Source organism: Oncorhynchus nerka, linkage group LG4 (genome assembly GCF_034236695.1).
Source record: "Oncorhynchus nerka isolate Pitt River linkage group LG4, Oner_Uvic_2.0, whole genome shotgun sequence".
NCBI lineage: Eukaryota > Metazoa > Chordata > Actinopteri > Salmoniformes > Salmonidae > Oncorhynchus > Oncorhynchus nerka.
Genome location: NC_088399.1, coordinates 80,859,454 through 80,871,953, shown reverse-complemented (window position 1 = coordinate 80,871,953; position 12,500 = coordinate 80,859,454). Strand labels below are relative to the sequence as shown.

General features: G+C 44.0%; 1 protein-coding gene across 1 annotated transcript in view; it reads left to right on the top strand.

Annotated features, from left to right (window-relative positions):
• Positions 1–12,500, top strand: part of LOC115116347 (collagen alpha-2(IX) chain-like) — a 40,101-nt gene that overhangs the window by 8,676 nt on the left and 18,925 nt on the right.

Below are 12,500 nucleotides of genomic sequence, written 5' to 3'. Positions count from 1 at the left end.
AAGGTTAGGTTAGGTTAGGTTAGGAAGAGGTTAGGAAGGAAGTTAGAAGGAAGGTAGGTTAGGGTTAGGTTAGGTTAGAAGTTAGAGTTAGGGAAGAAGGGTTAGGTTAGAGGTTAGGTTAGGTTAGGTTAGGGTTAGGGTTAGGTTAGGTTAGGTTAGTTAAAGGTTAGGGTTAGGGTTAGGTAGGTTAGGTTAGGTTAGGTTAGGTTAGTTAGAAGTAAGGTTAGGGTTAGGGTTAGGGTTAGGGGTTAGGGTTAGGTTAGGTTAGGTTAGGGTTAGGTTAGGTTAGGGTTAGGGTTAGGTTAGGAAGGTTAGGGTTAGGGTTAGGTTAGGAAGGGAAGAAGAAGAAGAAGGGTTAGGTAGAAGGTTAGGGTTAGGGTTAGGTTAGAGTTAGTAAAGGTTAGGTTAGGTTAGGGTTAGGTTAGGGTTAGTTAGGTTAGGGAAGGGTTAGGTTAGAAGTTAAGAAGAAGGTTAGGTTAGGGTTAGGTTAGAAGTTAGTAGAAGGTTAGGGTTAGGGAAGGGTTAGAAGTTAGGAAGGTTAGGTTAGGTTAGAAGTTAGGGTTAAGGTTAGGTTAGGTTAGGTTAGGTTAGAAGAAGGGTTAGGTTAGGTTAGAAGAAGGAAGAAGTTAGAAGTAAGAAGAAGAAGAAGGTTAAGGTTAGAAGTTAGGTTAGAAGGTTAGGTTAGGGTTAGGTTAGAGTTATGTAAAGGTTAGGTTAGGTTAGGGTTAGGTTAGGGTTAGGTTAGGTTAGGGTTAGGTTAGGGTTAGGTTAGGTTAGGTTAGTTAGGTTAGGGTTAGGTTAGGTTAGAAGTTAGAAGAAGGTTAGGTTAGGTTAGGTTAGGGTTAGGTTAGGTTAGGGTTAGGGGTTAGGTTAGAGTTAGAAGAAGGGTTAGGTTAGGTTAGGAAGAAGAAAGGTTAGGGTTAGGTTAGGTTAGGGGTTAGGGTTAGGTTAGGTTAGAAGAATGTTAGGGTTAGGTTAGGTTAGTAAAGGTTAGGTTAGGGTTAGGTTAGGTTAGGTTAGGGTTAGAAGAAGAAGTTAGGTAGGTTAGGGTTAGGGTTAGGTTAGGTTAGGTTAGGTTAGAAGAAGGAAGTTAGGGTTAGGTTAGAGTTAGGTTAGGTTAGGGTTAGGGTTAGGTTAGAAGTTATGTTAGGTTAGGTTAGGGTTAGGTTAGGTTAGTTAGGGTTTAGGGTTAGGTTAGAAGTTAAAGTTAGGGTTAGGTTAGGTTAGGGTTAGGGTTAGGGTTAGGTTAGGGTTAGGTTAGGTTAGGTTAGGTTAGGGTTAGGGTTAGGTTAGGGTTAAGAAGTTAGGGTTAGGTTAGGTTAGGTTAAGAAGAGGAAGGGTTAGGTTAGGTTAGGTTAGGGTTAGGTTAGGGGGTTAGGGGTTAGGGGTTAGGTTAGAAGGGTTAGGGTTAGGTTAGTTATGTAAAGGTTAGGGTTAGGGTTAGGTTAGAAGTTAGTAAAGGAAGGAAGAAGGTTAGGTTAGAGTTATGTAAAGGTTAGGGTTAGGGTTAGGTTAGAGTTATGTAAGGTTAGGTTAGGTTAGGGTTAGGTTAGGGTTAGGTTAGGTTAGGTTAGGAAGAAGAGGTTAGAAGGTTAAGAAGAAGGTTAGGTTAGGTTAGAGGTTAGGGTTAGGTTAGAGTTATGTAAAGGTTAGGGTTAGGGTTAGGTTAGAAGTTAGAAGGTTAGGTTAGGGTTAGGTTAGGGTTAGAGGAAGAAGGTTAGAAGGGTTAGGGTTAGGGGTTAGGTTAGTTAGGGTTAGGTTAGGTTAGGGTTAGGTTAGAAGGTTAGTAAAGGTTAGGTTAGGTTAGGTTAGGTTAGGAAGTTAGGGTTAGGTTAGGGTTAGGTAAAGGTTAGGGTTAGGGTTAGGGTTAGGTTAGTAAAGGTTAGGGTTAGGGTTAGGTTAGAAGTTAGGGTTAAGGTTAGGGTTAGGAGGTTAGAAGAAGAGTTAGGTTAGGTTAGGTTAGGTTAGGTTAGGGTTAGGTTAGAAGTTAGGTTAGGGTTAGGTTAGGTTAGGTTAGGTTAGGTTAGGTTAGGGTTAGGTTAGAAGGTTAGGGTTAGGTTAGGTTAGGTTAGGTTAGGGTTAGGGTTAGGTTAGGTTAGGTTAGGGTTAGGGTTAGGTTAGGTTAGGTTAAGTGAAGTTAGGTTAGGTTAGGGTTAGGGTTAGGTTAGGTTAGGTTAGGTTAGGGTTAGGGTTAGGGTTAGGTTAGGGTTAGGTTAAGGTTAGGGTTAGGTTAGGTTAGGTTAGGTTAGGTTAGGTTAGGTTAGGTTAGGTTAGAAGTTAGGGTTAGGGTTAGGTTAGGGTTAGGGTAGGTTAGGTTTAGGGTTAGGGTTAGGTTAGGTTAGGTTAGGGTTAGGGTTAGGTTAGGTTAGGGTTAGGTTAGGTTAGGTTAGGTTAGGTTAGGGTTAGGGTTAGGTTAGGTTAGGTTAGGGTTAGGGTTAGGTTAGGGTTAGGTTAGGTTAGGTTAGTAAGGTTAGGTTAGGTTAGGGTTAGGTTAGGTTAGGTTAGGGTTAGGTTAGGGTTAGGTTAGGGTTAGGTTAGGGTTAGGGTTAGGGTTAGGTTAGGGTTAGGTTAGGGTTAGGTTAGGTTAGGTTAGGTTAGGGTTAGGGTTAGGGGGTTAGGTTAGGTTAGGTTAGGTTAGGTTAGGTTAGGTTAGGGTTAGTAGGGTTAGGGTTAGGTTAGGTTAGAAGTTAGGGTAGGGTTAGGGTTAGGGGTTAGGTTAGTTAGGGTTAGGTTAGGTTAGGTTAGGGTTAGGTTAGGTTAGAGTTAAAAGGTTAGGTTAGAAGTTAGGTTAGGTTAGAGGTTAGGTTAGGTTAGGGTTAGGGTTAGGTTAGAAGGTTAGGTTAGGGTTAGTTAGGTTAGGTTAAGAAGAAGAAGAAGAAGAAGTTAGGTTAGGGTTAGGGTTAGGTTAGGTTAGGTTAGGTTAGGTTAGGTTAGGTTAGGGTTAGGGTTAGGGTTAGGTTAGAAGTTAGGTTAGTAAAGGTTAGGGTTAGGTTAGAAGTTTAGGGTTAGGGTTAGGTTAGGGTTAGGGTTAGGGTTAGGTTAGGTTTAGGTTAGGTTAGTTAGAAGTTAGGTTAGGTTAGGTTAGGTTAGAGTTATGTAAAGGTTAGGGTTAGGTTAGGTTAGGTTATGTAAGGTTAGGGTTAGGTTAGGTTAGGTTAGGTTAGGGTTAGGTTAGGGTTAGGTTAGGTTAGGTTAGGTAGGTTAGGGTTAGGGTTAGGTTAGGTTAAAGGTTAGGGTTAGGGTTAGGTTAGAAGTTAGTAAAGGTTAGGGTTAGGGTTAGGTTAGAGTTATGTAAAGGTTAGGGTTAGGGTTAGGTTAGAAGTTAGAAGGTTAGGTTAGGGTTAGGTTAGAAGTTAGGCTTAGGTTAGGTTAGAAGTTAGAAGAAGTTAGGTTAGGTTAGGGTTAGGGTTAGGTTAGGGTTAGTTAGAAGAGGTTAGGTTAGGTTAGGTTAAGTTAGGGTTAGGTTAGGTTAGGGTTAGGTTAGGGTTAGGTTAGGGTTAGGTTAGGTTAAGGTTAGGTTAGGGTTAGGTTAGAAGTTAGAGTTAGGGTTAGGTTAGAGTTAGGTTAGGGTTAGGGTTAGGTTAGAGTTAGGTTAGAGGTTAGGGTTAGGTTAGGTTAGTTAGGGTTAGGGTTAGGAAGTTAGGTTAGGTTAGGGGTTAAGTTAGTAGGGTTAGGGTTAGGTTAGGTTAGGTTAAGGTTAGGGTTAGGGTTAGGTTAGGTTATGTAAAGGTTAGGGTTAGGTTAGAAGAAGAAGGGGTTAGGTTAGAAGAATGTAAAGAAGTTAGGGTTAGGGTTAGGGAAGTTAGGTTAGAGTTAGGTTAGGGTTAAAGAAGTTAGTAAGGTTAGGTTAGGTTAGGTTAGAGTTAGGGTTAGGTTAGGTTAGGTTAGGTTAGGGTTAGGTTAGGGTTAGGTTAGGTTAGGGTTAGGTTAGGGTTAGGTTAGGTTATGTAAGGGTTAGGTTAGGGTTAGGTTAGGTTAGGTTAGGGTTAGGGTTAGGGTTAGGTTAGGTTAGGGTTAGGGTTAGGTTAGGGTTAGGTTAGGGTTAGGTTAGGGTTAGGGTTAGGTTAGGTTAGGGTTAGGTTAGGGTTAGGGTTAGGTTAGTTAGGGTTAGGGTTAAGGGTTAGGTTAGGGTTAGGTTAGGTTAGGTTAGGTTAGGTTAAGTTAGGGTTAGGTTAGGGTTAGGGTTAGGTTAGGTTAGTAGGTTAGGGGTTAGGTTAGGGTTAGGTTAGGTTAGGTTAAAGGTTAGGGTTAGGGTTAGGTTAGGGTAAGGTTAGGGTTAGGGTTAGGTTAGAGTTAGTTAGGTTAGGGTTAGGTTAGGTTAGGTTAGGGTTAGGTTAGGTTAGGGTTTAGGGTTAGGTTAGGTTAGGTAAAGGTTAGGGTTAGGGTTAGGTTAGGTTAGTAAGGTTAGGTTAGGTTAGGGTTAGGGTTAGGGTTAGGTTAGGGTTAGTTAAAGGTTAGGTTAGGGTTATGTAAAGGTTAGGGTTAGGTTAGGTTAGGGTTAGGGTTAGGGTTAGGGTTAGGTTAGGGTTAGGTTAGGTTAGGTTAGGTTAGGTTAGTTAGGGTTAGGTTAGAGTTATGTAAAGGTTAGGGTTAGGGTTAGGTTAGTTAGAAGTTAGGTTAGGTTAGGTTAGGTTAGGGTTAGGGTTAGGTTAGGTTAGGGTTAGGGGTTAGGTTAGGTTAGGTTATGTAAAGGTTAGGGTTAGGGTTAGGTTAGGTTATGTAAAGGAGTTAGGTTAGGTTAGGTTAGGTTAGGGTTAGGTTAGAGTTATGTAAAGGTTAGGGTTAGGGTTAGGTTAGAGTTATGTAGGTTAGGGTTAGGGTTAGGTTAGAAAAGGTTAGGGTTAGGGTTAGGTTAGGGGGTTATGTAAAGGTTAGGGTTAGGTTAGGTTAGGTTATGTTAGGTTAGGGTTAGGGTTAGGTTAGGGTTATGTAAAGGTTAGGGTTAGGTTAGAGTTATGTAAAGGTTAGGGTTAGGGTTAGGTTAGTTAAGGGTTAGGTTAGGGTTAGGTTAGGTTAGGGTTAGGTTAGGTTATGTAAAGGTTAGGGTTAGGTTAAGGTTAGGTTATGTAAAGGTTAGGGTTAGGTTAGGTTAGGGTTATGTTAAGTTATGTAAAGTTAGGTTAGGGTTAGGGTTAGGTTAGAGTTATGTAAAGGTTAGGGTTAGGGTTAGGTTAGGGTTATGTAAAGGTTAGGGTTAGGGTTAGGTTAGGGTTATGTAAAGGTTAGGGTTAGGGTTAGGTTAGGGTTATGTAAAGGTTAGGGTTAGGGTTAGGTTAGGGTTATGTAAAGGTTAGGGTTAGGTTAGAGTTATGTAAAGGTTAGGGTTAGGGTTAGGTTAGAGTTATGTAAAGGTTAGGGTTAGGGTTAGGTTAGAGTTATGTAAAGGTTAGGGTTAGGGTTAGGGTTAGGTTAGGGTTATGTAAAGGTTGGGGTTAGGTTAGGGTTATGTAAAGGTTAGGGTTAGGGTTATGTAAAGGTTAGGGTTAGGGTTAGGTTAGAGTTATGTAAAGGTTAGGGTTAGGGTTAGGTTAGGGTTATGTAAAGGTTAGGGTTAGGTTAGAGTTATGTAAAGGTTAGGGTTAGGGTTAGGTTAGAGTTATGTAAAGGTTAGGGTTAGGGTTAGGTTAGAGTTATGTAAAGGTTAGGTTAGGTTAGGGTTAGGTTAGAGTTATGTAAAAGTTAGGGTTAGGGGTTAGGTTAGAGTTATGTAAAAGTTAGGGTTAGGGTTAGGTTAGGGTTATGTAAAGGTTAGGGTTAGGTTAGGGTTATGTAAAGGTTAGGGTTAGGGTTAGGTTAGGGTTATGTAAAGGTTAGGGTTAGGTTAGGGTTATGTAAAGGTTAGGGTTAGGGTTAGGTTAGGGTTATGTAAAGGTTAGGGTTAGGGTTAGGTTAGAGTTATGTAAAGGTTAGGGTTAGGGTTAGGTTAGAGTTATGTAAAGGTTAGGGTTAGGTTAGGGTTATGTAAAGGTTAGGTTTAGGGTTAGGTTAGGGTTATGTAAAGGTTAGGGTTAGGGTTAGGTTAGAGTTATGTAAAGGTTAGGGTTAGGGTTAGGTTAGAGTTATGTAAAGGTTAGGGTTAGGGTTAGGTTAGACTTATGTAAAGGTTAGGGTTAGGGTTAGATTAGAGTTATGTAAAGGTTAGGGTTAGGGTTAGGTTAGAGTTATGTAAAGGTTAGGGTTAGGGTTAGGTTAGGGTTATGTAAAGGTTAGGGTTAGGGTTAGGGTTAGGTTAGGGTTATGTAAAGGTTAGGGTTAGGGTTAGGTTAGAGTTATGTAAAGGTTAGGGTTAGGGTTAGGTTAGGGTTATGTAAAGGTTAGGGTTAGGGTTAGGTTAGAGTTATGTAAAGGTTAGGGTTAGGGTTAGGTTATAGTTATGTAAAGGTTAGGGTTAGGGTTAAGTTAGAGTTATGTAAAGTTTAGGGTTAGGGTTAGGTTAGAGTTATGTAAAGGTTAGGGTTAGGGTTAGGTTAGACTTATGTAAAGGTTAGGGTTAGGGTTAGATTAAAGTTATGTAAAGGTTAGGGTTAGGGTTAGGTTAGAGTTATGTAAAGGTTAGGGTTAGGGTTAGGTTAGGGTTATGTAAAGGTTAGGGTTAGGTTAGAGTTATGTAAAGGTTAGGGTTAGGGTTAGGTTAGAGTTATGTAAAGGTTAGGGTTAGGGTTAGGTTAGAGTTATGTAAAGGTTAGGGTTAGGGTTAGGTTAGGGTTATGTAAAGGTTAGGGTTAGGTTAGAGTTATGTAAAGGTTAGGGTTAGGGTTAGGTTAGAGTTATGTAAAGGTTAGGGTTAGGGTTAGGGTTAGGTTAGAGTTATGTAAAGGTTAGGGTTAGGGTTAGGTTAGAGTTATGTAAAGGTTAGGGTTAGGGTTAGGTTAGAGTTTTGTAAAGGTTAGGGTTAGGGTTAGGTTAGAGTTATGTAAAGGTTAGGGTTAGGGTTAGGGTTAGGTTAGAGTTATGTAAAGGTTAGGGTTAGGGTTAGGTTAGAGTTATGTAAAGGTTAGGGTTAGGTTAGGGTTATGTAAAGGTTACGGTTAGGGTTAGGTTAGGGTTATGTAAAGGTTAGGGTTAGGGTTAGGTTAGGGTTATGTAAACGTTAGGGTTAGGGTTAGGTTAGGGTTATGTAAAGGTTAGGGTTAGGGTTAGGTTAGAGTTATGTAAAGGTTAGGGTTAGGGTTAGGTTAGAGTTATTTAAAGGTTAGGGTTAGGGTTAGGTTAGAGTTATGTAAAGGTTAGGGTTAGGGTTAGGTTAGACTTATGTAAAGGTTAGGGTTAGGGTTAGATTAGAGTTATGTAAAGGTTAGGGTTAGGGTTAGGTTAGAGTTATGTAAAGGTTAGGGTTAGGGTTAGGTTAGGGTTATGTAAAGGTTAGGGTTAGGTTAGAGTTATGTAAAGGTTAGGGTTAGGGTTAGGTTAGAGTTATGTAAAGGTTAGGGTTAGGGTTAGGTTAGAGTTATGTAAAGGTTAGGGTTAGGGTTAGGTTAGGGTTATGTAAAGGTTAGGGTTAGGTTAGAGTTATGTAAAGGTTAGGGTTAGGGTTAGGTTAGAGTTATGTAAAGGTTAGGGTTAGGGTTAGGGTTAGGTTAGAGTTATGTAAAGGTTAGGGTTAGGGTTAGGTTAGAGTTATGTAAAGGTTAGGGTTAGGGTTAGGGTTAGGGTTAGGTTAGAGTTATGTAAAGGTTAGGGTTAGGGTTAGGTTAGAGTTATGTAAAGGTTAGGGTTAGGTTAGGGTTATGTAAAGGTTAGGGTTAGGGTTAGGTTAGGGTTATGTAAAGGTTAGGGTTAGGGTTAGGTTAGGGTTATGTAAAGGTTAGGGTTAGGGTTAGGTTAGGGTTATGTAAAGGTTAGGGTTAGGTTAGAGTTATGTAAAGGTTAGGGTTAGCGTTAGTTTAGAGTTATGTAAAGGTTAGGGTTAGGGTTAGGTTAGAGTTATGTAAAGGTTAGGGTTAGGGTTAGGGTTAGGTTAGGGTTATGTAAAGGTTGGGGTTAGGTTAGGGTTATGTAAAGGTTAGGGTTAGGGTTATGTAAAGGTTAGGGTTAGGGTTAGGTTAGAGTTATGTAAAGGTTAGGGTTAGGGTTAGGTTAGGGTTATGTAAAGGTTAGGGTTAGGTTAGAGTTATGTAAAGGTTAGGGTTAGGGTTAGGTTAGAGTTATGTAAAGGTTAGGGTTAGGGTTAGGTTAGAGTTATGTAAAGGTTAGGGTTAGGGTTAGGTTAGAGTTATGTAAAAGTTAGGGTTAGGGTTAGGTTAGAGTTATGTAAAAGTTAGGGTTAGGGTTAGGTTAGGGTTATGTAAAGGTTAGGGTTAGGTTAGGGTTATGTAAAGGTTAGGGTTAGGGTTAGGTTAGGGTTATGTAAAGGTTAGGGTTAGGTTAGGGTTATGTAAAGGTTAGGGTTAGGGTTAGGTTAGGGTTATGTAAAGGTTAGGGTTAGGTTAGGGTTATGTAAAGGTTAGGGTTAGGGTTAGGTTAGGGTTATGTAAAGGTTAGGGTTAGGGTTAGGTTAGGGTTATGTAAAGGTTAGCGTTAGGTTAGGGTTATGTAAAGGTTAGGGTTAGGGTTAGGTTAGTAACTATCACACTCAACTGAACGACTTGATTAGTGTAGTGTTAGCTAGCTACATAGCTAGCTACATAGTTGTCTTTGCTGTCTTCGTATCCAAGATAATTGTGTAGCTTAGAGTGTGGAGTCTTAGAGTGATAATTGCGTTATTATCGTATTTCGTCGCCCTCCTATCTGCCTAGCAGCTAGCCAGCTAGCATACGTTCACCGGCTACCGTAGCACTGTAGTAACTATCACACTCAACCGAACGACTTGATTAGTGTAGTATTAGATAGCTACATAGTTGTCTTTGCTGTCTTCGTATCCAAGATAATTGTGTAGTTTAGAGTGTGTAGTCTTAGAGTGATTATCTTAATTCACCGAGGTTAGCTAGCCAGCTATTTTGTCGTCCTTAACGTAGGAGACACTCCTAGCTAGCCAATAGCCAGCCAACGTCTACTGAATAGAACTTTCGCTTTCCGGTCGCATTCCGCGTCGCTCCACAGGTAGTATCACTTTTTCATTTCATTTCATTACAGTCCCAACGGTGTGATTTGTTTGATCGTAGCTAGCTACATAGCTAGCTACATAGCCGTCTTTGTTTCAAAGATAATTGTGTAGTCTAGAGCGATTTTCTAGGTTAGCTAGCCAGCTATTGTCGTTCTCCTAACGCAACGTAACGTAACCAACACTGCTAGCTAGCCAGCTAGCTCCCGATAAGCAGCATTGTAGAAACTTCACACTCAACGGTACGACTTGATTAGGGTAGTGTCAACAACGCAGCTAGCCTACCCCAGCAGTACTCTATCATTTTAATCATTTTAGTCAATTAGATTCTTGCTACGTAAGCTTAACTTTCTGAACATTCGAGACGTGTAGTCCACTTGTCATTCCAATCTCCTCTGCATTAGCGTAGCCTCTTCTCTAGCCTGTCAACTATGTGTCTGTCTATCCCTGTTCTCTCCTCTCTGCACAGACCATACAAACGCTCCACACCGCGTGGCCGCAGCCACCCTAATCTGGTGGTCCCAGCGCGCACGACTCACGTGGAGTTCCAGGTCTCCGGTAGCCTCTGGAACTGCCGATCTGCGGCCAATAAGGCAGAGTTCATCTCAGCCTATGCCTCCCTCCAGTCCCTCGACTTCTTGGCTCTGACGGAAACATGGATCACCACAGACAACACCGCTACTCCTACTGCTCTCTCTTCGTCCGCACACGTGCTCTCGCACACCCCAAGAGCTTCTGGTCAGCGGGGTGGTGGCACCGGGATCCTCATCTCTCCCAAGTGGTCATTCTCTCTTTCTCCCCTTACCCATCTGTCTATCGCCTCCTTTGAATTCCATGCTGTCACAGTTACCAGCCCTTTCAAGCTTAACATCCTTATCATTTATCGCCCTCCAGGTTCCCTCGGAGAGTTCATCAATGAGCTTGATGCCTTGATAAGCTCCTTTCCTGAGGAGGGCTCACCTCTCACAGTTCTGGGCGACTTTAACCTCCCCACGTCTACCTTTGACTCATTCCTCTCTGCCTCCTTCTTTCCACTCCTCTCCTCTTTTGACCTCACCCTCTCACCTTCCCCCCCTACTCACAAGGCAGGCAATACGCTCGACTTCATCTTTACTAGATGCTGTTCCTCCACTAACCTCATTGCAACTCCCCTCCAAGTCTCCGACCACTACCTTGTATCCTTTTCCCTCTCGCTCTCATCCAACACTTCCCACACTGCCCCTACTCGGATGGTATCGCGCCGTCCCAACCTTCGCTCTCTCTCCCCCGCTACTCTCTCCTCTTCCATCCTATCATCTCTTCCCTCTGCTCAAACCTTCTCCAACCTATCTCCTGATTCTGCCTCCTCAACCCTCCTCTCCTCCCTTTCTGCATCCTTTGACTCTCTATGTCCCCTATCCTCCAGGCCGGCTCGGTCCTCCCCTCCCGCTCCGTGGCTCGATGACTCATTGCGAGCTCACAGAACAGGGCTCCGGGCAGCCGAGCGGAAATGGAGGAAAACTCGCCTCCCTGCGGACCTGGCATCCTTTCACTCCCTCCTCTCTACATTTTCCTCCTCTGTCTCTGCTGCTAAAGCCACTTTCTACCACTCTAAATTCCAAGCATCTGCCTCTAACCCTAGGAAGCTCTTTGCCATCTTCTCCTCCCTCTTGAATCCTCCTCCCCCTCCCCCTCCTCCCTCTCTGCAGATGACTTCGTCAACCATTTTGAAAAGAAGGTCGACGACATCCGATCCTCGTTTGCTAAGTCAAACGACACCGCTGGTTCTGCTCACACTGCCCTACCCTGTGCTCTGACCTCTTTCTCCCCTCTCTCTCCAGATGACATCTCGCGTCTTGTGACGGCCGGCCGCCCAACAACCTGCCCGCTTGACCCTATCCCCTCCTCTCTTCTCCAGACCATCTCCGGTGACCTTCTCCCTTACCTCACCTCGCTCATCAACTCATCCCTGACCGCTGGCTACGTCCCTCCCGTCTTCAAGAGAGCGAGAGTTGCACCCCTTCTGAAAAAACCTACACTCGATCCCTCCGATGTCAACAACTACAGACCAGTATCCCTTCTTTCTTTTCTCTCCAAAACTCTTGAACGTGCCGTCCTTGGCCAGCTCTCCCGCTATCTCTCTCAGAATGACCTTCTTGATCCAAATCAGTCAGGTTTCAAGACTAGTCATTCAACTGAGACTGCTCTTCTCTGTATCACGGAGGCGCTCCGCACTGCTAAAGCTAACTCTCTCTCCTCTGCTCTCATCCTTCTAGACCTATCGGCTGCCTTCGATACTGTGAACCATCAGATCCTCCTCTCCACCCTCTCCGAGTTGGGCATCTCCCGGCGCGGCCCACGCTTGGATTGCGTCCTACCTGACAGGTCGCTCCTACCAGGTGGCGTGGCGAGAATCCGTCTCCTCACCACGTGCTCTCACCACTGGTGTCCCCCAGGGCTCTGTTCTAGGCCCTCTCCTATTCTCACTATACACCAAGTCACTTGGCTCTGTCATAACCTCACATGGTCTCTCCTATCATTGCTATGCAGACGACACACAATTAATCTTCTCCTTTCCCCCTTCTGACGACCAGGTGGCGAATCGTATCTCTGCATGTCTGGCAGACATATCAGTGTGGATGACAGATCATCACCTCAAGCTGAACCTCGGCAAGACGGAGCTGCTCTTCCTCCCGGGGAAGGACTGCCCGTTCCATGATCTCGCCATCACGGTTGACAACTCCATTGTGTCCTCGTCCCAGAGCGCTAAGAACCTTGGCGTGATCCTGGACAACACCCTGTCGTTCTCAAATAACATCAAGGCGGTGGCCCGTTCCTGTAGGTTCATGCTCTACAACATCCGCAGAGTACGACCCTGCCTCACACAGGAAGCGGCGCAGGTCCTAATCCAGGCACTTGTCATCTCCCGTCTGGATTACTGCAACTCGCTGTTGGCTGGGCTCCCTGCCTGTGCCATTAAACCCCTACAATTCATCCAGAACGCCGCAGCCCGTCTGGTGTTCAACCTTCCCAAGTTCTCTCACGTCACCCCGCTCCTCCGCTCTCTCCACTGGCTTCCAGTTGAAGCTCGCATCCGCTACAAGACCATGGTGCTTGCCTACGGAGCTGTGAGGGGAACGGCACCTCACTACCTCCAGGCTCTGATCAGGCCCTACACCCAAACAAGGGCACTGCGTTCATCCACCTCTGGCCTGCTCGCCTCCCTACCACTGAGGAAGTACAGTTCCCGCTCAGCCCAGTCAAAACTGTTCGCTGCTCTGGCCCCCCAATGGTGGAACAAACTCCCTCACGACGCCAGGACAGCGGAGTCAATCACCACCTTCCGGAGACACCTGAAACCCCACCTCTTTAAGGAATACCTAGGATATGATAAAGTAATCCTTCTCCCCCTCCCCCCTTAAAAGACCTAGATGCACTATTGTAAAGTGGCTGTTCCACTGGATGTCATAAGGTGAAAGCA